The sequence below is a fragment of the Schistocerca nitens genome, chromosome 2 (genome assembly GCF_023898315.1).
Source record: "Schistocerca nitens isolate TAMUIC-IGC-003100 chromosome 2, iqSchNite1.1, whole genome shotgun sequence".
NCBI lineage: Eukaryota > Metazoa > Arthropoda > Insecta > Orthoptera > Acrididae > Schistocerca > Schistocerca nitens.
This window is the reverse complement of record NC_064615.1, coordinates 196851394-196879105: the sequence shown is the minus strand read 5'-3', so window position 1 is coordinate 196879105 and position 27712 is coordinate 196851394. Positions and strand designations below refer to the sequence as shown.

Genomic DNA, 27712 nt, shown 5'->3' with positions numbered 1-27712 from the left:
CTCGCTCGTACGAACACTTGATTTGCAGTTTGACCACCAGTTCATTAAACTTGTATAAAACATATATACGAAGACAGTAACTTGTTCTCGAAAGAACAGTTACTGTCTTCGTATATGCAGTTATAGGCTAACCAGCCATTGACCTTCGTCTGTGCGAATGCGCACAGGTTGCCCAAACTATTGCAGGAATTGCCAAAGCGTGCGCGAGTAATGAGTGGGTGGGAAAATGTCTATAAGGTACAATACATATGTAGAATTGTGGACAGTTGGGAGTGTGAGTCTCACGGGAGGCGTGCAAGGGATAAGTCCCTGCAGTCGCGTTATTCATCTGTGTCCTCGGTGACTCAGATGAATAGAGCATCTGCCATGTAAGCAGGAGATCCCGGGTTCGAGTCCCGCTCGGGGCACACATTTTCAGCCGTCCACATCGAGGTATATCAACAACACCTGTCGGAAGCTGAGGTTGTCAGTTAGTCATCATTTGTTCAAACGGTTCATTAGTTTATAATTGGGTTATTGTGTTAAATGCCAACGGCCTTGCCGCAGTGGTAACACCGGTTCCCGTCAGATCACCGAAATCAAGCGCTGCCGGGCTGGGCTAGCACTTGGATGGGTGACCATCCGGTCTGCCGAGCGCTGTTGGCAAGCGGGGTGCACTCAGCCCTTGTGAGGCAAACTGAGAAGCTACTTGACTGAGAAGTAGAGGCTCCAGTCTCGGAAACTGATATACGGTCGGGAGAGTGGTGTGCTGACCACGCGCTCCTCCATGGTCGCATCCAGTGACGCCTGTGAGCTGAGGATGAAACGGTGGCCGGACGGTAACGTTGGGCCTTCATGGCCTGTTCGGGAGGAGTTTAGTTTAGTTTTGATTGTGTTCAATATCTGATTGTTCAAATGGCTCTGAGCACAATGGGACTTAACATCTGAGGTCATCAGTCCCCTAGAACTCAGAACTTGTGAGTCTGTGGATGCTATTCTGTCATTCTGTGCAACGGATTAATTTGAGATGCACCATTTACCCTGTGACTCCTGCAAGATGCAGTTTCCACCCCCACACTACTACAGAAGTCAGACAGACGCTCCTAACGTTCTAAAGAGAAATGCCTGAAAAACTTTCGGCAATAAATATCTTCTGGAGTCGTCCGCTGTAAGGAAATGACACAAAAATTCACAAAATTTCTTACGTAACAAGTGGGATACTTGGGTACTGGAGTAGTGCTAGTTAGTGTAAGAAAAACATGAAACTAACGAAAATTATTATTTATTTTGCAAAAGTTCTGAGAAATCACAATGGCAGTTTTAGTTATGAATTGACCAAGTTATTTCCGGGTGCTTTTCGGAATGTGAAGTTACCTCTTAAGGATAGGATTCGCTAATGAAATTTCTATACTAAGTTTAAGATTGGTATTGACTTGGCAGAATGGCTGAGAGCTGCGCCCACTCAAATTGAATAATTATCCGTTAGAATGTTGCTAGGTACAGTCGAGGCTGTCGCGTATGAAATGCAGTGAACTGTACTGTTGTGGAGGAAATATGGGGCTTGCAAGAGCTGTAGCGCACAATGCCGTAAGCTGTGATGACTGCTGTCTGCGCCGCTCGCTGCTGACAAATAAGATAACTCGCGTTCTATCTGGATTGACCTTCACCGATCAAAATCTCCCTACACCTTGATGAAGTCAAGGACTCCTATTCGCCTCTAGTATAACTATTGGCGTGGTACACCGGTCAGATAACCAGTCCACCACGATGCCACTCAAAAATTCGCTCGTAGGCATTTAACTATAACTCTGTCCTTTCACACCGCACAATACGTGTGGCGGACAACACAGTGAACAATGCTTAATAGCAAGGACTCTATATAGAGTTGCACTCTGATTCGCTCTCGACAGAGGTGCTCTCCCAGTGAAGTACTGAGGAGAGACTTGTTCCTCGCTCTTTGAGTACACGTATGAGCGCACAAGCTCTCGTTATGTGTTCTCGCTCCAAGAGTGACAACGGAATAGCTCCTCTCCACGCCAGACATGAAGGGGTATATCTTTCGGTCTCTTCCATTACTCCTTCAGCTCAAGGTGTCAGAAGTATCATTTGCCAATCAGCATTGCTCTTCTAAAACAGGAGAATGACGTTTCGTTTAAGGCGACCAATCCGGAAATCTGTAGCATCAGCGTTTGGCGTTTGCTATCTCCCTGTAAAACGCTGTCTGCTCTATGGGCGGTCACTGAGTCGTCCTCTGAAGGGACCGGCCCCCCGGTGTGCGGTTTGCGTCTCCCGAACTAAAAGTCCATGCGACCGTCGTGTCTTGAATGTGTGTGTGTACGCCAGCCTCGAGTATTTCAATCTCGGTGCACATTTGCGATTTATTAGTTATTTGCATATAGTTTACATGAATTCATACAACATTGACTTTATTTAATCGAGTTTGGGTTCGAATGAAGCGTCTTGATGTGTGGAATATGATTTTGAGAGCAGAATATGTAAGCAATGAAGGTCAGGAGACCACGACGTCTTACAAACTACTTAAACCTAACTAACCTAAGGACATCACATACATCCATGCCCGAGGCAGGATTCGAACCTCCGACCGTAGCGGTCGCGCGGTTGCAGACTGAAGCGCCTAGAACCGTTTGGCCACACCGGCCAGCTCAATATCTGACGTTAATTTTTTTTAATCATCAGTCTTCTGACTAGTTTGAAGGGGTCCACTATGAATTCCTTTCCTTTGCCAACCTCTTCATCTCAAAGTAGCAGTTGCAACCTATGCACTCAATTACTTGATGGATGTAATCCAATCTCTGTCTTTCTCTACAGTTTCTTCCCTCTATAGCTCCCTCAGGTACCATGGAAGTAATTCCCTCATGTCTTAACAGATTTCTTATCATCCTGTCCCTTCTCCTTGTCAGTGTTGTCTGATTCTGCGCAGAACCTCTTCATTCCTTACCTTATCAGTCCATCTAACTTTCAGCATTCGTCTGTAGCATCACATCACAAATGCTCTCCTCTTTGTAGGCTGTAATTTGCCAAAATCCCATTCCGATATCTGAAACAGTTTATGAAATATGAGAAATGTTGTGGATATTTCACACTGTCTTATCGCTGGCGCGGCGCGATCGCAAATGAATGCGATACAGCAGATCAATTTTCTCGAGTTTTACCTCTACCCAGGTCTAACGAAAGATTCAATATGTTAGTTGAATTTCATATCCAACAACATACTATGTAATATGCACCAAACGCAAAATCATAGCGACCTCTATTTTTCATTGCACACTTTCTCGAATTTCGCCCAGTGTCTTACTTGCATGTAAATATAACAGTAACTACGACCATTAACGAAACAATGAGCACATCATCATGAACCTGACATACAAAGCTATAAGTAAAGCAAAACTGAATTTTTCTACTGAATAGTTTCTGTGAAATCGTTTGAGAATGACTGCATGGCATGTGCCTCGATTCTATCATCGCTGAGCGGCCGAAAGGTGGAAAACAGGCGGCGTCCCCTCCTGAACAAACGAATGAACTCGCCCAGCGCTTTGGACGAAAATTGGTCGCTGTCCATCGGCCCCTGTATCCCACGGGGGTTATACTACTGGACCGCTAGACAAAGCACGATCAATGAAGAAAAACCATACACGTGCACAAATTGAAGAAATGAAAGATGTATTTTAGGATGAGCAGGAGAGATAACTGTGCAGTGCTAGCACATGGCAGTAGAACGCGGCAGCATAGTTTAGCGGCGGCGTTGAGGCATCGCTGGCCCAGATGCGATCATAAGGACCTGTTCACACCGTAATTCTGGATGGCCTGATTATCGCAACGAGCGATCAACAACATCATTGACCTTTTATTCGACTATAGCACGCTTTACGTAGGACGGCGCTTCCGCGCATAGAGGCGGAGCGATGGGGATGCATGGGGGGGGGATGAGGTCTGTGCATGCCTGACAGCAGAGAGCAGGCAAACCGTTTTGCCGAACTGTGTTGCTACGGACAACAGTCATGTTCATTGCCTTCGGTACATCATACTTCTTATGTATAAGAATTATTAGCTCCCTATTGTCACCTATGGTGGAGAAACATGGACAATGACAGAAAGCGACTGGAGCAGACTGCAAGCAGGGGAAATGAAATTTCTCAGAGCAGTTGAGGGAAAAACAACAATGGACAGAGTAAAGAATGTAGAGATTAGAAAGGAGCTTAAACAAGAAAGTATGAGAGAAGAAATTGAAAAAAAGGAGATTCAGATGATGTGGGCATGTTAAGAGGATGCATGGGCAGAGACTCCCCAAAATTATGGAAGAACTAAAGATGGATGGAAAAAAGACCTAGAGGGCGCCCAAGAACACGGTGGAAAATGGGAGGGAGAATATCAGTGGAAAGAAGAGGTGTGACCTGGCAGCAAGTGGAGGAAGAAAAGTGGTGGGAGGACCGAGCCAAATGGAGAGAACTCGTCAGCACCCAGACTCGGCAGTAGCTGGAGCAGGATCCAGATATAGATAGACATTGTATTATACATTCAAATCTACGAGGGAATAATACATTCTAAACCGATTTCGATCATTCATCTACATGAGACAAATTCACTTGTGACTCTTGAGGTTGTGTCCACTGCTCCACAGCAATTGTCTGTGTGATGTCGGAAGGCGAGAGGTGGAGAACAATTTTTCTCAAAACGACGATTGTCTAATGACAAATCATAGTAAATGTTGCAATAATTACCATTTATTGCTATTTTGACTGTAGTACGACGAAAAATGTAATACATAACAAAATAAACCTCAAAATCAAACCAAAATCATTACATTTGTTTGACAACTGCTGTTACTGTATATAATTTTTTAAATGTGTATAATGCGCACTATAATCCTCGGTAAATAACTGTATTAAAATAATAGCTTAATAATAATAAAATAAACTTGTAAGTATTCAAATGTAATTAAATGTAATATATTAATATAAATTATTTATTATATATATATATTAAACAAAAAATAACCCAATTGAGACAAATTAATTCAAAATAATCAAAATAATACACAACCCAATTTCAAAAAAAACTTTTAATTTGTATATTAAATAAATGAAGTGCCTGATTAAAGGGTTACCTTGATAGGGTAAATTAAGTAAATAACAATTACCTTCATTAAACAAATTACATAAGATAGAATTAAACTACCTCCTTTAGTATCAAAAACTAACATGCATCAGACACCTTAATCTAAAAAGGTAAGCTAAACAATCTAATGGATTCATACCCCATTTATAGAGGTATCAATCCTCTCCTTTTTAATGACCAACAACTCTACAAAACTTCTCTTCCTATCAACATTAATGATAGGAACGATCCTGTCCATTTCATCAAATTTCTGATTTGGAGTTTGAATAGGACTTGAGATCAACTTACTTTCATTTATTCCACTTCTAACAAGAAATAAAAATATAATTATAAATGAGGCATCAATTAAATATTTTATTGTCCAAGCAATAGCATCAACAATACTATTATTTTCAATTTTCTAGATTCAAATAAAGTATCCAATAGGGTGGGAAACAGAATTTATTCCATCAATAATAATCAGATCTAGATTATTATTAAAGGTTGGAGCTGAACCTTTTTATTTCTGATTTCCAGAAGTAATAGGAGCTTTGAGATGAAATAACTGTCTAACATTAATAACATGACAAAAAATTGCTCCAATAATGGTATTATCATATTGTATTCAACTAAGAACTTTCATTTGAACCATTATCATTTTAAGAATCATTATTGGAGCAATAGGAGGTTTAAATCAAACATCTCTACGCCAACTTCTAGTATATTCTTCAATTAGACATTTAGGGTGAATAATTAGATCCCTAACAGTCAGAGAAAACATCTGAGAACTATACTTTATTATTTATTCACTACTAACGATAATCATGGTTCCATTATTCAATCATATAAATCTATTCTTCATGAACCAGATTTATTCAGCCAGAAATATAAAAACTGAAATTAAATTCATAATATCCTTATCTCTCCTATCTATAGGTGGTTTACCTCCATTTAATGGATTTCTACCAAAATGAATTGTAATACAATCATTAATAGGAAACAGCATGACAACTATCATAACTATTATAGTTGTGTTAACTACAATTACACTTTATTAATACATACATATTAGATTCTCAGCCTTAATTATGTCATACACAGAAAATTCATGATCTATAAAGATAAAGTCTCAAAAATCAAGAATTATTCTTCCTATAACCATAATAATTTCAACAATAGGATTGATTTCAACATCAACCTTAATCTCATTATACTAAGGACTTAAGTTAATTAAACTAATAACCTTTAAAGTTATAATTAAAAGAATAATCTTTTAGGCCTTAGTAAAAATTTACACCTCTAGAATTGCAGTCTAGAATTATAATTGAATATAAGACCAAAATATGATAAGAGAGAAAATATCTCATAAGTAGATTTACAGTCTACCACCTAAAATTCAGCCATCTTACCGCAAAAAAGATTATTCTCAACAAACCATAAGGACATTGGTACTATATACTTTCTATTTGGAGCATGAGCAGGAATAGTAGGAACATCAATAAGAATACTTATTCATGCTGAACTTGGTCAACCAGGATCTCTAATTGGAGATGACCAGATCTATAATGTTATTATTACAGCCCATGCATTTGCAATAATTTTGTTTATAGTAATACCTATTATAATTGGTGGATTTGGTAATTGCGTTGTACCATTAATAATTGGTGCACCAGATATAGCATTCCCACGAATAAATAATATAAGTTTTTGATTACTACCACCTTCATTAACCCTTCTTCTTGCATCTTCTATAGTAGATAATGGTGCTGGTACAGGATGAACAGTTTACCCCCCCCCCTCTAGCAGGAGCTATTGCACACGGGGGTGCATCTGTAGATCTAGCTATTTTTTCACTCCACTTATCAGGTGTATCATCTATTCTTGGTGCAGTAAACTTCATTACAACAGCAATTAATATACGATCACAAAGTATAACTTTAGATCAATCACCATTATTTGTTTGATCTGTATCTATTACAGCCCTTCTTCCCCTTCTTTCACTTCCAGTTTTAGCAGGAGCTATTACCACATTATTAACAGATAGAAATCTAAATTCATCATTCTTTGACCCTGCAGGAGGAGGGGACCCAATTCTATACCAACACCTATTCTGATTCTTTGGGCACCCAGAAATTTACATTATAATTCTACCTGGATTTGGTATTATTTCACACATTGTATGTCAAGAAAGAGGAAACATTGAATCATTTGGAACATTAGGTATAATTTACGCCATGTTATCAATTGGATTAATAGGATTTATTGTATGAGCATATCATATATTCACAGTAGGAATGGATGTTGACACACGGGCATACTTCACATCAGCAACAATAATTATTGACATACCTACAGGAATTAAGGTATTCAGATGACTAGCTACACTATATGGAACTAAATTCAAGTTTAATCCACCATTATTATGAGCTCTAGGATTTATTTTCCTATTCACAATTGGTGGATTAACAGGATTAGTATTAGCAAATACATCACATGATATTGTATTACATGATACATATTACATAATAGCCCACTTCCACTATGTCATATCTAAAGGGCAGTATTTGCAATTATAGGAGGTGTTATTCCATGAAACCCACTATTTACAGGATTAACCATAAACAATACATGATTAAAAATCCAGTTTACAATTATATTTATTGGAGTAAACTTAACATTCTTCCCTCAACACTTCTTAGGGTTAGCAGGAATACCACGACGATATTCAGACTACCCAGACGCATATACATAATGAAATGTAGTATCAACAATTGGATCTAGAATTTCTATTGTAGGAATTATCATATTCATTGTAATCATATGAGAAAGAATGGTCACAAACCGAGCAATTATATTTAGAGCTAATATAAGAAGATCAACAGAATGACTACAAAATAACCCACCTGCAGAACACAGTTACTCAGAATTACCATGAATCTCTAGATTCTAATATGGCAGATTAGTGCAGTAGATTTAAGCTCTACAAATAAAGGTTTGACCTTTTATTAGAACAATATTCAAATGGCAACATGACCAAATTTATTCTTTCAAGATGGAGCTTCACCATTAATGGAGCAACTATCATTCTTTTGTGATCATACTATGGTCATATTATTATTAATTACAGTAATTGTAGGTTATGCGCTAAGTTATATATTATTTATTGTCTATACAAACCGAAACATACTTCATGGACATTTAATTTAAACAATCTGAACATCATTACCAACAATTACACTAATTTTTATAGCTTTACCATCATTATGACAATTATACTTACTTGATGATTCAGTAGATGCAATAATTACAATCAAAACCATTGGATGACAATGATACTGAAGATACGAATATTCAGACTTTATAGATGTAGAATTCGACACTTACATAACACCAGAAGAAAATCTACCAAATGATGTATTTCGACTTCTAGACGTAGATAACCGAACAATTTTCCCAATAAATACAGAAGTATGAGTATTAACAAGAGCATCAGATGTTCTTCACTCATGAGCAGTTCCTGCTCTAGGGGCTAAAATTGATGCAACACCAGGTCGACTAAATCAAGGAACATTTACAATAAACCGACCTGGATTATTCTTCAGACAATGCTCAGAAATCTGTGGAGCAAACCACAGATTTATACCAATTGTAATTGAAAGAACTTCAGTAAATTTATTTATCAAGTGATTATCTTAGATAATCTAAGGAGATAGATAAAAGATATAACATTAGAGTGTCAATCTAAAATAACTAAACAATTAGCACACCTTGAAACATCAGATGACTGAAAGTAAGTAATGGTCTCTTAAACCAAACAATAGTAAATTAACGACTACTTCTGACGGGGAAATTAAATCTAACTCCCTCAAATATCTCCTCTCATATGATTCTCCCTATTCATTATATTTTCAGCTACCTTAATCCTATTTAATCAAATAAACTTTTTCTCATTTAAACCTAACCTTATTAAAAGAGCAGAAAGAAGAACAATAGAGATAAAAAACGTAAATTGAAAATGATAACAAATTTATTCTCAACATTTGATCCATCAACTAACATCTTCAATTTATCATTTAATCCCATCAATGTTCAGACTTACACCATCATGAATTAATATTATCTGAAATAAACTAAACTTAACCTTACACAACGAATTTAAAACACTACCAGGACCAAAATCATTTAATGAAACAACATTCATATTTATCTCAATTTTTATTATAATACTATTTAATAATTTTATAGGATTATTCCCTTACATCTTTACTAGAACAAGACATTTAGCACTAACATTTGCAATCGCACTACCTATATGATTAAGATTCATATTATTTGGATGAATTAATCATACTAATCATATATTTACACACCTTGTTCCACAAGGAACACCACCTGCATTAACATCATTTATAGTATTAATTGAAACAATTAGAAATGTCATTCGACCAGGTACACTAGCAGTACAACTTGCAGGACACTTACTACTAACCTTACTAGGAAACACAGGACCGTCTATAGCAATAAACTGAATCTCACTACTAATTATTGGACAAATACTTCTATTAATTCTAGAATCAACAGTGGCCATAATTCAAGCTTATGTTTCCTCAATTTTAAGAACTTTATATTGTAGAGAAGTATATTAAACCTATGTTAACAACTCACTCAAATCACCCATTCCACTTAGTAGACTATAGACCTTGACCACTAACAGGAGCAATTGGAGCAATAGTCCTAGTATCAGGATTAGCAAAATGATTTCACCTATTTAACATTAACTTATTTATAACTGAATTCGGAATTACCTTATTAACTATAATTCAACGATGACGAGAAGTAGTACGAGAAGGAACATTTCAAGGACTACATACAGGATTTCTATCAATTGGATTACGATGAGGAATAATCCTATTTATTGCATCAGAAGTATTATTCTTTGTTTCATTCTTCTGAGCCTTCTTTAGAAGAAGACTACCACCAACAATTGAGCTAGGAATATTATGACCTCCAATACGAATTCAACCTTTTAATCCTATACAAATTCCATTACTTAATAGAGCTATTCTTTTAGCCTCAGGAGTAACCGTAACAGGAGCACATCATAGTCTAATTGAATCTAATCATACTCAGGCATTACAAGGATTATTTTTTACAGTATTATTAGGGTTATATTTCACAATACTTCAAGCATATGAATATTGAGAAGCACCATTCCCTATTGCAAATGCAGTATATGGATCAACATTCTTTGTTGCAATAGGGTTCCATGGTCTTCACGTAATTATTGGAACAATCTTCTGATCAACATGTCTACTTCGACACTCAATAAATCAATTTTCACCTGGACACCACTTTGGATTTGAAGCAGCAGCATGATATTGACACTTCGTAGATGTAGTATGATTATTCTTATACATTTCTACTTATTGATGAGGTAGATAATTGTTTTTCTAGTATAAATAGTACTTTTAACTTCCAATCAGAAAGCTTGATATAAATCAAGAAAAAAATCCTAATTTTATCTACAAGAGTTTTTATTAGATTTATTATTCCAATAATTGGTATAGTCCTTGCAACAACATTATCAAAGAAATTAATCAATGATCAAGAACAAGATCCCCATTTGAATGTGGGTTTGATCCAAAAAGATCAGCATGAATACCATTCTCCCTACGATTCTTCCTAATCACAGTAATTTTTCTAATCTTTGATGTACAAATTGCACTAATTCTTCCAGTTGTAATTATTTTCAAAACTTCAGACATTATAATCTGGACAGTATCAAAAATATTTTTTTATTCTAGTCCTATTAGGTGGACTATAACATGAATGAAATCAAGGAGCCTTGCAATGAGCAGAATAGAGGGCTGTAGTTAACCATAACATTTGGGTTGCATTCAAATATAATTGATATAATCAATCAACCTCAAATAGAATAAGAAGCGAAATATTGCAGTCAGTTTCGACCTGGAAGATTGGTAAATAAATATACCCTTATTCTTATGAATTGAAGCCAAAAAGAGGTGTATTACTGTTAATAATATAATTGAACTATAAAGTTCCAATTAAGGAAATGTAAAGCCAATATGAAAACTGCTAACTTTTTATGTTAACAGTTAAACTCCATTAACATTTCTATAATTTATTTAGTTTAAATAAAACATTAAATTTTCACTGTAAAAATAATATATCTATATCTATAAATACCTAAAACTAAAAATACTTCCTTAACTTCTTCAGTGTCACGCTCTAATTATAAACTATTTAGGTACACGAAAAACAACATTACTAAAATAAACATTCAAAAAATAAAAGTTAAAAGATAAATCTTCAAATCAAAATCATATCAACCTCGAATATATCCAATTAAATAAATAAATAATCTATATAAACCTTGGCCACCAAATAACTCACCTCAACCATAATCAAATGATTTCGATGAATAATAACCTAACATTAAAGGAACATATCTAACAAACTTAGTTGAAAGAAAAGGTTTAACTCATATAGAACCAGCAAATCTAACAAAAGAAAGCATTCTTAAAGAAAACAAATTATGAGAAAAATCAAACTTAGAAATAAGATAACCCAAATAAGCACCTAAAACAACAACTGTAATAGTCAAAAACTTTAAATAATAAGGTAAAGCAATTAAATGAGGAATAGGAAAAATTAATCAAGATAAAAGACTACCACCAAAAACAGCAACAAATAATAAACCAATCATACCAAATGAAATATAATAACCATTATCATCAAAAGAAAATCTAGAGTAAAAATTATTATCCCCAGATATTGAATAATAAAATAAACGAAAAGAATAATAAGCAGTTAAACCAGTAGAAAAAAAAATAAAGAAAAAAGATTAAACAATTAATCAATCCTAAACAAACCATCTCGAGAATAAAGTCCTTTGAATAAAACACTGCCAAAAAAGGCACACCACAGAAAGATAAACTATAAACATTAAAACAAACAGAAGTTAAAGGTATATAATTAACAATTGAGCCTATAAAACGAATATCCTGAGAATCCCTTAAATTATGAATTATTGAACATGTGCACATAAATATATATAACAAAAGACATACAAATAAGAGACATTCAATCCAAAATTAAATTATACCAACCATAGAACCATTCAATTTAAAAATTACTCATTCAACAAAAACTCTATAATCAATTATTAAATAATAAATAGCGAAAATAAAAATAAAAAAAACTAAAAGAGCAAATAAAAAATAAATTCATGGCCTAAGATGAAAAACTTCATATCATTGATTCCACAAAACAATATTTTAAATTAAAATACTTAAGCACTTTAAACAAAGAAATACCCTTTAAACAAAAATATTTAAAGGCAATCAATGCAAAAGTAAAAGATGATATTCACGAAAATAACCAAGAGAACAAGTATAAACCCCAGAATAATAATTCCCATGCTGAGAATAAGAATATATATAAAGTATAAACAGCTCTAAAAAAAGATACAGAATTAAAGCAAAAAAAAGAAGATCAAGACAGAATTCTATTTAATAATCTAAGTTCACCTACCAAATTTAATGATGGAGGGGCAGCTATATTTGATGATCTTAAAAGGAATCACCATAAAGCCATTCTAGGTATCAAATTAATTATACCCTTGTTAACTAATAACCATAACCTCATAACTTCAATAAAACTCGAGCAAGAATTATTCTACCTGAAATAGGGGCCTCTACATGAGCCTTAGGAAGCCATAAATGAATCAAAAATATTGGCATCTTAACTAAAAAAGCCAAAATTATAAATACCTAAAACATAAAATAATAAGAACCAAACTCAACCACTAAAGGGAAATATAAAGTGTTCGAAAAATCATAAACCTTAACTAAAACCAACAATAAAGGTAATCTAGCAACCAAAGTATAAAAAATTGAATAAATACCAGCCTGTAAACATTCAGGCAGGTACCCTCAAACCAAAATCAAAAGTAAAGTAGGAACTAATCTAGCCTCAAAAAAAATATAAAGAGAAAGAAGACTCAATCTAGCAAATGAACACTAAAGCATAATCATTAAAATTAAAACCATGAAAACAAAAAAATTAGAATGATAAGAACTTAAATAAACTGAACCTCTAGCAGTAATTATTAAAGAACAAATTCAAAAACTCAACAAAACCAAACTAAAAGAACAATAATCAATACCAAACTAATATCTAATTATATTCAAATTAGCATATGAATAAACACAAATCATAAAAACAAAACTCGACAGAAACATTAAAGAATGAACCAACCACCAACAATTATTCAGCAAACAAAGAGGGATCAAAAAAATAGTTATAAATAAATACTTTAACATACAGATAAGCCAAAAGAATTAAAAAAACCTTTACCATGAGACCGAATTATTGAAACCAAAATAGAAAAACATAAAGCACCTTCACAAACAGAAATAACTAAAAACATAACAGGAAAGAAAAATCATAATCAAACTCAATAAGCAATACAATAATTAATGTAAGCAAAGAAAGAACAATATACTCTAATCTCAGAAGAATCATCAATAAATGTTTACATTTAGAAGAAAAAACATAAACACCAGCAAAATAAACCCATAAAGAAGTAAAAATAGAGAATATAAACATTAGTTTTAATAGTTTAAAAAAAACACCGGTCTTGTAAACTGGAAATAAGTCTAGCTCCCTTTTTTAAAACTTCAGAGGTGGAAAAACTTCCATCATCGGTCCCCAAAACCGATATTTTAAATAAACTAAACCCTGAAATGATTAAAATAATAATTATATCACTATCAAATGTAATGAATATTAACTTTATTAAATTAAGACACCCAATATCAATAATGCTTTTCATTATCCTACAAACTTTTTTAGTTGGATCAATACCAGGAACAATCATGGAAAGCTATTGATTATCATACATTTTATTTTTAACGTTTCTTGGTGGTATATTAGTTCTATTTATTTAAATTACAAGAATTGCATCAAATGAAATATTTCAACCTAAATCAATTACCATAATTATTACCTTAACAATGCGAGTATTCATTATATCGACATTAATTATCCTAGATATAACAATATTTATATACTTCTTCAAAGATACTGAAACTATAAATATTGATAATTCAATCAATTACCAAGCAATAACAATATCTTTAGAAAAATTATATAACAGACCAACATTCATTATTACAATAATAATATTTATTTATTTATTTTTAGCACTATTAGCTGTAGTTAAAATCACTAATATTAACCAGGGGCCTATTCGTAAAATAAGATAATTTACTAATGAATAAACCCTTACGATTAAGACATCCTTTAATTAAAATTATTAACAACTCTTTAGTTGATTTACCTGCACCAACAAATATTTCATTTTGATAAAATTCTGGGTCCCTGCTAGGGTTATGCTTGGTAATTCAAATCGTAACTGGACTATTTTTAGCTATACATTATACATGAAATATTGAAATGGCATTTAGTAGTGTAGGACTTATCTGCCAAGACTTAAATAATGGTAGAATTATTCGAACTTTACATGCAAATGGAGCATCTATATTTTTTATTTGTATTTAATTGCATGTAGGATGAGGAATTTACTATGGATCTTATATATATATATATATATATATATATATATATATATATATATATATATATATATATATATATAAACCTGAATAATTGGTACAGTAATTCTATTCTTAATTATAGCAACTGCATTTATAGGATACATTTTACCTTGAGGTCAAATATCATTTTGAGGTGCAACAGTAATTACCAATTTATTATCAGCAATTCCATATTTAAGAACAGATTTAGTTCAATAAGTGTGGAGAGGATTTGTTGTTGATAATGCAACATTAAATCGATTTATTACATTTAATTTTGTATTACCATTTATTATTGCAGCTATGGAAGCAATTCATTTATTCTTTCTTCACCAAACAGGATCTAATAACCCATTAGGTACTAAACGGAGATATCGAAAAATTCCCATTTCATCCATACTTTACCTTCAAGGATTCTATTACATTTGTATTAATAACATCATTATTAATTATACTATGTTTAATTTATCCTTACCTCCTACAAGATCCAGATAATTTTGTACCCGCTAATCCATTATTAACACCAGTTCATATTCAACCAGAATGATATTTCTTATTTGCATATGCAATTCTACGGTCAATTCCTAATACGTTAGGAGGTGTTATTGCAATATTCTTATCAATTAGAATCTTAGTAGTTATGCCATTTTATAATAAAACACCATTCGAAGGTATCCAATTCCATCCTATTAACCAGATTTTATTCTGAATCATAGTAGTTGTTGTATGTTTATTAAGATGAATTGGTAAACGACCAGTTGAATAGCCTTACATTATAACAGGACAAATCTTATCTACTTTACATACTTCTTAATTAATGTCGATGTTGCAAACGTATGAGATAAGTTAATTAAGGAATAAAAAGTTAATTAGCTTAGGAAAAGCATATGTTTTGAAAACATAAAAGTAGAAGTTTAACTCTTCTATTAACTTTTCTTAAAAAATTTCACTAAATAAATGAGATAAATAAAATCTTTAAACCAACAAAGAAAATAAAAAAATTCAAAGATAAAGGTATAAAACTTTATTAAGCCAAGTATATTAATTTATCATAACAGAACAGTGGTAAAGTACCCAGAACTCAAATACAGCCAAAGGATATAATAGCAAGCTTAATAAAAAATATAAAAGAAAAAAATCACCACCTAAAAAATTAAAGATCATAATATTCTTATAAAAACAATTCTAGTATATCCAGCTAAAAAACTTAAAGTAAATCCACTTGCACCATATTCAATAGTGAAGCCTGAAACTAACGCAGATTCACCTTCAGCAAAATCAAAAGGAGTACGGTTAGTTTCGGCCAAACAAGAAGCAAAACAATCTAAAGCTAAAGGGAAAGAAATAATAATAAATCAACAATAAAGCTGATAATTTATAAAATCAAACATGTTAAAACCACCAATTAAAATAATTAAAGATAATAAATTCAAAGCCAAACTAACTTCATATGAAATTGTTTGAGCAACAGAACGAAAAGAACGTAATAAAGAATAATTTGAATTAGAAGATCAACCAGCTATTATAATGGTATGAACACCTAATCTAGTGCAACATAAAAAAACAAAAACTCATAAGAAAAAGAAATATATAAGTTAAGTAAGGGCCAATTACTCAAACAGCCAAAGAAATCATTAAATTAAAAACAGGAGAAAAATAATAAAGTAAATAATTAGATATAATAGGAATTGGTCGCTCCTTACGAATCAACTTAATAGCATCACTAAAGGGTTGTGGCATTCCTACAAATCCTACTTTATTTGGACCCTTACGAATCTGAATGTAACCTAAAATCTTACGCTCCAATAAAGTTAGAAAAGCAACACTAATAAAAACACAAATATCTAATAAAAGAACATTTAAAATAAACAAAAATAACTCATAAAGTATCAGTACTACACTCCTGGAAATTGAAATAAGAACACCGTGAATTCATTGTCCCAGGAAGGGGAAACTTTATTGACACATTCCTGGGGTCAGATACATCACATGATCACACTGACAGAACCACAGGCACATAGACACAGGCAACAGAGCATGCACAATGTCGGCACTAGTACAGTGTATATCCACCTTTCGCAGCAATGCAGGCTGCTATTCTCCCATGGAGACGATCGTAGAGATGCTGGATGTAGTCCTGTGGAACGGCTTGCCATGCCATTTCCACCTGGCGCCTCAGTGGGACCAGCGTTCATGCTGGACGTGTAGACCGCGTGAGACGACGCTTCATCCAGTTCCAAACATGCTCAATGGGGGACAGATCCGGAGATCTTGCTGGCCAGGGTAGTTGACCTACACCTTATAGAGCACGTTGGGTGGCACGGGATACATGCGGACGTGCATTGTCCTGTTGGAACAGCAAGTTCCCTTGCCGGTCTAGGAATGGTAGAACGATGGGTTCGATGACGGTTTGGATGTACCGTGCACTATTCATTGTCCCCTCGACGATCACCAGTGGTGTACGGCCAGTGTAGGAGATCGCTCCCCACACCATGATGCCGGGTGTTGGCCCTGTGTGCCTCGGTCGTATGCAGTCCTGATTGTGGCGCTCACCTGCACGGCGCCAAACACGCATACGACCATCATTGGCACCAAGGCAGAAGCGACTCTCATCGCTGAAGACGACACGTCTCCATTCGTCCCTCCATTCACGCCTGTCGCGACACCACTGGAGGCGGGCTGCACGATGTTGGGGCGTGAGCGGAAGACGGCCTAACGGTGTGCGGGACCGTAGCCCAGCTTCATGGAGACGGTTGCGAATGGTCCTCGCCGATACCCCAGGAGCAACAGTGTCCCTAATTTGCTGGGAAGTGGCGGTGCGGTCCCCTACGGCACTGCGTAGGATCCTACGGTCTTGGCGTGCATCCGTGCGTCGCTGCGGTCCGGTCCCAGGTCGACGGGCACGTGCACCTTCCGCCGACCACTGGCGACAACATCGATGTACTGTGGAGACCTCACGCCCCACGTGTTGAGCAATTCGGCGGTACGTCCACCCGGCCTCCCGCATGCCCACTATACGCCCTCGCTCAAAGTCCGTCAACTGCACATACGGTTCACGTCCACGCTGTCGCAGCATGCTACCAGTGTTAAAGACTGCGATGGTGCTCCGTATGCCACGGCAAACTGGCTGACACTGACGGCGGCGGTGCACAAATGCTGCGCAGCTAGCACCATTCGACGGCCAACACCGCGGTTCCTGGTGTGTCCGCTGTGCCGTGCGTGTGATCATTGCTTGTACAGTCCTCTCGCAGTATTCGGAGCAAGTATGGTGGGTCTGACACACCGGTGTCAATGTGTTCTTTTTTCCATTTCCAGGAGTGTATTTATAGAAAAAATCTACATAAATGAATTCTAAATTCAACACATTAATCTGTCAAAATAGTAAATTAATTAATATCAATCAATATAATAAAAAATATTCCTTTCGTACTAATATGGAATAATAGACTTAGGATAAAAACCGACCTGGCTCACGCCGGTCTGAACTCAGATCATGTAAGAATTTAAAGGTCGAACAGACCTAATCGCTGGGCTCCTGCACCCAAAATTTTTCTTAATCCAACATCGAAGTCGCAATCTGCTTTGTCGATATGAGCTCTCAAAAACAATTACGCTGTTATCCCTAAGGTAACTTAATCTTATGATCATAAATTATCGATCAAAACAACAAACATAAATCAATGATATAATAATGAAGAGTTTATTTATTCTTCATGTCACCCCCAACAAAACATAATCATTAAATATAGAAAGACAAACAATGAACTATATAAAAGTAAAATGTTAAGCTCTCTAGGGTCTTCTTGTCCTAAAGAAGAATTAAAGCCTTTTGAGTTAAAGTTAAATTCAAAAATTTATTAAGAGACAGTTGATTTCTCGTCAAGCCATTCATCCCAGCCACTAATTAAGAGACTAATGATTATGCTACCTTTGCACGGTCAAAATAACGCGGCTCTTTAAAAATCCGCTCAGTGAGTAGGCCAGACCTCAAAATATTTTCAAGAGGACATGTTTTTGATAAACAGGCGGAAATCAATTTTGCCTAGTTCCTTATAATAAGCTTACAAGGTAAAAATTGTATACAAATAAATATACTAATTCTATCATTATCACAAAAATTTTAAAACGAAATCAATTATCTTTATAAAAACCCTAAAATATTTATAAAATCAAAATATAAAATAATGAACTAAAATGTAATCCCAAAGATAGCTGGTTTAAAGCTTACTATTATGTTTTTAAAACAAATTATAGGTTATTAACTTCAAAGCTTATCCCTTAAAGAATAAATAAGTTAATATTTATACTTAAAAAATTAAATAAAAACAATTAACTTTAAAAAATTAAATTTGTTCTTAAGAAACAAGATATCTTAGGAAACGATTAACTTCTCATTTCTATAAATAATTTAATAATAATTATGATACATTAACTATATATTATTTATAAATCAACCCAAATCGAGACAAGTAAAATAAATACTAAAATTTTGATAAACCCTGATACAAAAGGTACAATAAGTAAAATCTACTTTAAAAAATTTAAAATAATATTTCATAAAACATTTACATTACCAATACACTATACTTTAAAAAATCAATTTATAAAATATACTAAGACAAAATCCAACAAAATTATTTATATTAAATAATTAAATAAACAAAAAAATAAATATAATAAAATAAATAATCAAGAAATCCTGATTTGCACAGAAAAATTTTCACTGTAAATGAAACACTTTACTAAGAAGTTATATCTTGAAACTCTTCCTAGATACACTTTCCAGTACATCAGTGTGCATGTGTGTGTGTGTGTGTGTGTGTGTGTTTAACTGCTGTTCATTTTAAGACAAGAGTTATTGGTGGCAAACACTAGCACAAAAGACTATCGTAAAAATTGTCAGCATATTACCATATTTTTCGGTGTCAACAGGCATTCAAACTAATTCGTTCGACTCTACAGTGCGAGAACACATTTATGAACCATTGAACAAGTTAACAATTAACCATCTTCTGTGAATAACTCGACGGAATGCTGACCTATAGCATCGAAAATCACCGATATCTCTACAGGGAACCCTCCCTTTCCTTTTATGGCATTTTCTAATTCGTGCCATGAAAATGACAGGGGTTTACTTGAAATACTGGAGTTTTTGACGAATTTATATAACCACATTCTCGCAAGTAATACAACAGGCTGGGAAAATCTTAAATTTTCCTTGGGCAATGTGTTGAACATTAACGTATGAATACTTCACAGGCTACATAGTCGTAATCAATAAAAACTAGGAAGTTCTCATGTACAGTGTATGCAATTTATACATTGACAAAAACGCTTTTAAACCATGAGTCTTTAAAACTAAGAAAGGTCATTACTTTACTTTGTTTCAAGTCTACATTGCAATACCATCTGCTATCTGAGTCCATGTCCAAATCATCTCAATCTAAATTACGTTCAATGCTTTTATTCATCTTTACCTCCCTGTGAAAGTCTTGTTTTTGAAACTTTTGAGCTTGACACACACAATGTGCCCACGCTGAAGGGGGATGCTGTCTATTGTTTCATGCACAAGCCTTTCAGTGTCTGTTATCTTTAATGTTTTTTTCCCAGATAGCTTGAAACCTGTACGCAAATTAATTCTGCCGGATTATACTGACAGTAATATGTGGGTAACCGCATAACTGTGTGACCACATACACATACAAGAAAGTCAAATTTGTACATTTTGTCACGTAATTTTTGTAAATTAACGAGCTGAAGGAGTTTAGCAAGAGTCTGACTTATACTGTCCAGAATATTTTTATTTTTCAGCCAGAGTATATCCCCTCTCTTGGTACTCGAACTTGGTCATTTCTCTGTAACAGCTGAATGACCGACATCGAAGCTAGGTATAGTAAAATTTGTTCAGTGAACAGTTGTTCTTGAACTTCACAGTGTTCATTTCCAAACGGTAGTCTCTACTGTTTTTCCTCCACCTAAATACAAGTTTACTCTCAGGAAACCAAATCAGAAGAAGAGTCAGTATGCAGAATAAGTATCTGGGAATCTTTTCCTAAGAGAACGTTAAAACCGCCAGTACCATCACTCGTTTTTTCAGTAGGGATTCATGGAATGATTCTGATTCACCCTTGTTTCATAAAGGTAATACACTGTAGAACTACCTTCTCCTCTTCTATCGTGTATCTTTATAATAGATGTGCTTCGTGCTGCTTCTATGTCACTTTTTTCAATTAAAAACTCTGTTCTTAACATGTTTAAAAACAACATATTTTAAAATTCTTTACATTGACGAAGCGCTACCCTTGAAGCCAATTTGCTCAGGCATAATTGTAACAAGGTTTTGTGATGTTGGGTAGTGTCTTCTTATATACATTTCAAACACGGAGAGCTTTAAAACGTCGTTGTCAAAACCATATATTTGTGTTACAGGTTTCTTGCGCTTTCGATGATTTTCAGGCGACACAAAAACAAATTTTCCTACGGTTTGTACAGCTCCGACAATTTTGTTTTCTCTGCACAGTTCTCTTGCCGACACCTGCTTTTGCAGTTCGTTCTGGAGTCGTCAAAATGTCAAAAATAGAAGTAACGGTTTCAGATTACATTTGAAGAGGCTATAAATGCGGGACACAAACCTCCCCAACTGTTTGTGAAGCATCTAGATCTACATGATTACTCTGCAATTCACAATTAAGTGCCTGGCAGAGCGTTCATACAACCACCTTCAAGCTATTTCTCTAGCATTCCCCTCTCGAACAGCGCACAGGAAACACGAACGATTTTATCTTTCCTTGCGAGTTCTAATTTCTCTTATTTTATTATGATGAACATTCCTCCCTATGTACGTGGGCGCCAACAAAGTATTTTCAAACTCTGAGGAGAAAGTTAGCGGTTCTAGGCGCTACAGTCTGGAACCGCGCGACCGCTATTGTCGCAGTTTCGAATCCTGCCTCGGGCATGGATGTGTGTGATGTCCTTAGGTTAGTTAGGTTTAAGTAGTTCTACGTTCTAGGGGACTGATGACCTCAGCAGTTGAGTCCCACAGTGCTCAGAGCCATTTTTTTTTTTTGAGAAAGTTGGAGACTGAAATTTCATGAGGAAATCCTGCCATAACAAAAAACGCCTTTGTTTTGATGATTGCCACCCCAATTCTCGTATCATATCCGTGGCTGTCTCTTCCCTATTTTGCGAAAGTACAAAACGAGCTGCCCTTCTTTGAATTTTTTTGATTAATTATATCTGCTGTGGATCCCACACATGACAGTAATACTCCAGAAGAAGGCGGAGAAGCATAGTGTAAGTAGTTTCTTTAGTAGATCTGTTGCATTTTCAAAGTGTTCTACCAATAAATTGCACTCCCTTGTTTGCTTTCCACACAACGTTATCGACGTGATAGCTGCCTTTTAAAGCACTCCGTCTTCAGGCCACAAGTGGCCCATCGGGACCATCCGACCGCCGTGTCATCCTCAGCTGAGGATGCAGATAGGTGGGGCGTGTGGTCAGCACACCGCACTCCCAATCGTTATGATGGTTTTCTTTGACCGGAGCCGTTAATATTCGGTCGAGTAGCTCCTCAGTTGGCATCACGAGGCTGAGTGCACCCCGAAAATTGGCAATTACCTTCGGTGATCTGACAGGAACCGGTGTATCCACTGCGGCAAGGCCGTTCCCTAGTTGCATTTTAAGTTATTCATAATTGTAATCTCTAAGTATTTAGTTGAATTTACAGCCTTTAGAATCGTGCGTTTTACCTGTAAATGGAATTTAGCAGATTCGTTTTAGTACTCATGTGGGTGACTCCAGACTTTTCATTATTTTAGAGTCAATTGCTGCTTTTCTCACCATACAGTTATCTTGTCTAAGCCCTTTTCTAATTTGTTTTAATCTCTGATGACTTTATAAGACGGTAAATCACAGCATCATCTGCAAACAGTCTAAGAGTGCTGCTCAGGATTGTCTCCTAAATCGCTTATTAGACCAGGAACTGAGGAGCGCCTGTAACACTTTCTTGCAAACGCCAGACATCACTTATATCACTTCTGTTTTACTCGATGATCTTCCGTCGTACACTACATACAGTGATCTTTCTGACAGAAAATCACGAAATCAGTCGCACGACTAAGACGATACTCAACAGACACGCAATTTAATTAAAGTTGCTTGTGAGGAACTTCACTTTTATTGCTGTCACATGACATTTTCCTCTTGAAATCACACTAAGACGTTTACATATACACATTCAGAGCTATACTGTTACAAGAAAGTAACAATGACACCTGACTGGATAATTCGTCACTCTGCGAATGAAACTGCATTGTCGCAAAATACGGCAATAGCGCAGCACGTGGGAGAGAGATTCTCGCAGTATAGTTTGTAACTCGCGGCTAACCGCTCGGAAAGGGAATGAATCTTATTGGCTACTAGCAGTTAATGGTGGAGGGATGCGCAGAACGGCTGAAAATAGGGCCGCCTTCAAACATGACGCAAGCTGTATCCAGAAATCTGTTATCGACTTTTTGTGCCTGCAACACTCAGTTAAACTGTCTCAAAACGACGTCTAAATGGTAGGGTTATGTGGTCTGGAGACTGACTGTACCACCCACGAAAATGCGTCCTGACGGCAGGAGACAATGGGTGCCAGTGATGCAGGGATCCCGTCTGTGGAAGTTATTTAAAACCTCGGGTTTCGAAGAAAATAAACGACCGACTACATAGAGGGCCCTGCTTGTCATAGCCAACTCAACCGGGCTCATTTGTACAGTCTTGGGCAGGCTACTTAGTCACTTCCACAGACTGGCTTATTCCAATGGCAGCTTCTCTCGCATATTCATGTGTGAGCGGCCTTTGAGACTTAGGCGAAGGCCTCCCTTACAAGGAAAACGCCAGCTTGTCGAAAATTACTAACTTCAGAATTAACTGCAAACATTACCAGCAAAAGTTATCGACAATAACTGTATACCGGAACATCATTAGTGTTTGTGTGGTATCTCTCGCCCGACCTCGCAACACACATAAAGTCACGAATCAAGCTATACTCGGAATTAATTCATTCGTAATATTACTTCTATCCTCGAAAGTTTGATAATCTCTAATTAACCTAATTCTAATGAAGTGGTAATATTTTGTCATCCCTTGCAAACTGCTTCACACAATGTACCAGCTGTAAGAAAGAGATTATGACTGCAAGGACATAGCGGACGTACTGACCCACCGGGCCTGTCTATTGAGTGGTCATACAAGCCATCAAATTAAGTGGGAAATGGGTTTTTCATAGTATAATATTTCGGCACTTTGCATGGCATGATGCTACCACAATGATGCGTGTGTGGAACCAGCGAACAAAAGAGGGTCACACTCAGATGGAGAAAGGAAAAAAAGAAAATTAGGGCTTAAGATCCCTTCGACTACGTGGTTCTTAGACATGGACCACAAACTCCGATTTGGGAAGGAAATCGACAGTGCCCCTGCATTGGAACTGTGATAGTAATTGCCTTAAGGGGTTTAGGAAAATTACTGGAAACGCGAATCTGGATGGCCGGACAGGGATTTGAATCGCCATCCTTCAGAATGTGAGACCGGCTTCTTACCACTGTTGCAAGTTTACTACTCTGTTTATCGAGGGAGCCATATAGATTATTACTAATCTGAAAACAGGAGGATCCAGAGGTGTGGAGCCACGTGCCTGTTTACTAATGACGATAAAAAGAACATATTCTGGCAAAAAGGGCGGAATGCAAGTTCCCGTCTTGTTGCCTTGACGTAAATTGTCGGTTTACTTTCCGATGCTGTCTATACTTTCCACCAGACAGGACGCTTTCCATTACTCGCACGCATAAATTTAGATTTGAGTCCTGAGAAAAAAAGAACATGGATGTTGGTACTGGGTTGTCGTAGTCTTGCCTTGACTGCAGATATTTTAATACGTGGTTTTCTTGGGCTGTGGCGTCGTCGTGTGTGCAGATCTCGACATAAATTATTACACACGCTATAAACGGGCGGCGTCGACGTAAAAAAAAATATCTGGCCTGCACTATTGATTCTGATTTTCAATTATAGGTTAGTAAAGTTTATAGTCTTTCCTGCTTCTGCTCTTTAGATAGGTCAATAAATATTCATTTACAGTTTATCAAAATGTTCCAGCTAGCTCAAAGTTTACGACCGACAAAGGATCGTAACAGCCTACAGTGGTAGTACTGAAATTTTATACTAACATTTGAATGTCAATATCGATACTGCTAACTTTTGTAAATATTCACACTAAAACGCAGTTAATTTCACTTCTTACTTTTCACTTGATAATTTCATTTGACGTTAAATATCGCAAATCTTCAGTTCCAATCAGTAAAGAATCTGTCTTTCTCTTTAAATATATTCTAGTCTCTGAAACTACATCTCTGGATGATGAAAATTACGCCGACTTGCCGCAGGTAATACTTTTGTCTAATGATCGGTACACGCTTTGAAATAACTTGGTATATTTTCAGTACTTCACTCTGCATAACACGAAGTAGTGGCAATCTCAACAACAGTAATAACAGCAATCACAGGACAGGAATCGGAATAGTAATCGGAATAGTATTGAGTTAACAATAATGGTTACGTGCATATGTAGGTAAAAACAAACTACGCGGTTACAGCTTTGTTCTCTTATAACTTTAAACCTGCGTCCGCCTGATTTAGGTTTTCCATGATTTCCCTAAATCGCTTAATACAAATACCGGGATGGTTCCTTCGAAAGGGCACGGCCTATTTCCTTCCATATTCTTCCCCAACCCGAGCTTGTGCTCCGTCCTAATGACCACGTTGTCGGCGGGACGTTAAACACTAATCTCTTGGATTAGCCGAGCGGTCTGGGGCGCTGCAGTCATGGACTGTGCGGCTGGTCCCGGCGGAGGTTCGAGTCTTCCCTCGGGCATGGGTGTGTGTGTTTGTCCTTAGGATAATTTAGGTTAAGAAGTGTGTAAGCTTAGGGACTGATGACCTTAGCAGTTAAGACCCATAAGATTTCACACACATTTTTTAACTAATCTCTTCCTCCTCCATCTCCTCCTCCTTCTCTCTTATAACTTAGTTCATAATCATTTTATTTCCATATAATCAAAAATTTTATTTAAGTATTTCAGTTAATGCCAATTAAAAATTATTATGAAATAAAGAATTACTGAAATATTTCCATAACACTACCGGAAGTGCGAGAGTGGTTGCAAACACAACAAGTGTTAAAGAAAAGGGAGACTGGGTTAAACGTCCAGACGACATCGAGACGATAAGGGACGGAACATAGGCTCGGATTGTGTCAAGGATGGGCAAGGAAATTGGCCATGGCATTTCGAAGGATCTATCCCGGCATTTGTGTGGAGCGATTTGCAGAAATCACGGAAAACCTAAATCTAAATGGACGGACGCGGGATTAATCTGTAGTCCTCCCGTGCGAGTCCGGTATGCTGCGCCACCTCGCACGGTACCACATATGTTACTTCCAGAGATAGCACGCGAGTATATTTTCACAAATGTAGCAGAAACAATCGCGTTACCCATGTTTCAAAGCGGGGGGGGATGGAGGGAGGGGGGAGGGAGGGGCGCTACTCAGTCGTGCAGAAGATTTAATACAAGCAACGGGAACGGTAAGCAGAAAATACATCGAAGTACAAGATTCACAGTATCAAGAATCCATTTGCGAATGGAGAATAAAATAAAGTATCTAAATAAGAAAATATGAAAAACTGTGCTAAGCAAAATCAAACATTATCATGACGGTCCTCGAAATGAAATAATGTCTGATCAACCACATTCTAGCTAGTCTCAGCTAAAGTCAAACACTGAGAGGAGCACTTACCGCGTCGACTTGCAGTGGCTGAGTTCAGAGACACACAGTCTGTACAGAGACAGAGTCAGATAACCAAGAGACGAAAATCTTCGTTCCTCAATTCTCCTGGCGTCCCTGTGTGAAAAAAAAAAAAAAAAAAAAAAAAAACAGCGCCTAAAAACCGTATCGGCCAGGTAAAACCTGTGGCTAGTTCCCATCCTATGAGATGAGAGAAAATTGCCGTTTTCGAAATCCTTTCCCGTCTGATGCTCCCTAAAAAAGTAGAAAAAGTGCACTTTATCAGCGGCTAATCAAAGCTCGTGCCTATCTGCTAGCCTATGAAAAGAGAGGAAATCGTCGCTTCGAGTTACATCTCTCTTCTCACAATTTTGAAATATCAGACCAGGCCAAACGAACACCAAAAGAGCGGATTTGCCGCTTTAAGCTTGCAACGTCCATATCTAGTGACAAAGTGGAAGTGCATTATTGCGTAGGCGGTGTTCTCCCATCAGAAAGCCGCCTTTTCAAGCCCATTCTAACGCAAATGGCCATACTGGACGCGCGCGCGGCATGAAAAGAGCAGACCGAAACAGGTGCGGCGGTGTCGGCCGCACTGCCATTATTTGTGAAGAAGAATATACCATCCCGAACGCACTCTATGCAAAGGGAACTCAACAGAAAACCTACCAGCTAGAAACTATGCAAGGCACAAATACTATTAATACTATTGCTTTAATTAAATCGGAACTGCTCATTTGGTTCAAATGGCTCTGAGCACTATGGGACTTAACAACTATTGTCATCAGTCCCCTAGAACTTAGAACTAGTTAAACCTAACTAACCTAAGGACAGCACACAACACCCAGCCATCACGAGGCAGAGAAAATCCCTGACCCCGCCGGGAATCGAACCCGGGAACCCGGGCGTGGGAAGCGAGAACGCTACCGCACGACCACGAGATGCGGGCAAAAACTGCTCATTTATTTACACATGGAGAGTAAATCCGACTACACATACATGGGCAGGATCAAGGTGCTAGCTATTCCTTAGATCGTAATTATTTCTGCTGTAAGTAATAGGTGTTAGTCTTTCAATCTAAAAACTGGTAGAATTTATATCACACTGTGTCGTAAATCGACCTACATGAAACGAGTCAGCAACAGAACTGGCGGACACGTTTCAGCACGAAACCTCG

General features: G+C 36.4%; 1 protein-coding gene and 1 pseudogene across 1 annotated transcript in view; one reads left to right on the top strand and one right to left on the bottom strand.

The window, feature by feature from the left end:
- The window catches only part of LOC126234919 (glutamate receptor ionotropic, delta-1-like), a 191641-nt gene extending 165073 nt beyond the window's left edge, over positions 1-26568 (bottom strand). Inside the window, exon 1 of the mRNA XM_049943659.1 lies at positions 26548-26568. The gene's annotated coding sequence lies outside the window, so the exon portion shown is untranslated. The remainder of the gene's footprint in view (positions 1-26547) is intronic.
- Positions 528-645, top strand: LOC126238632 (5S ribosomal RNA; annotated as a pseudogene).
- Positions 26569-27712: the final 1144 nt, after the last annotated feature.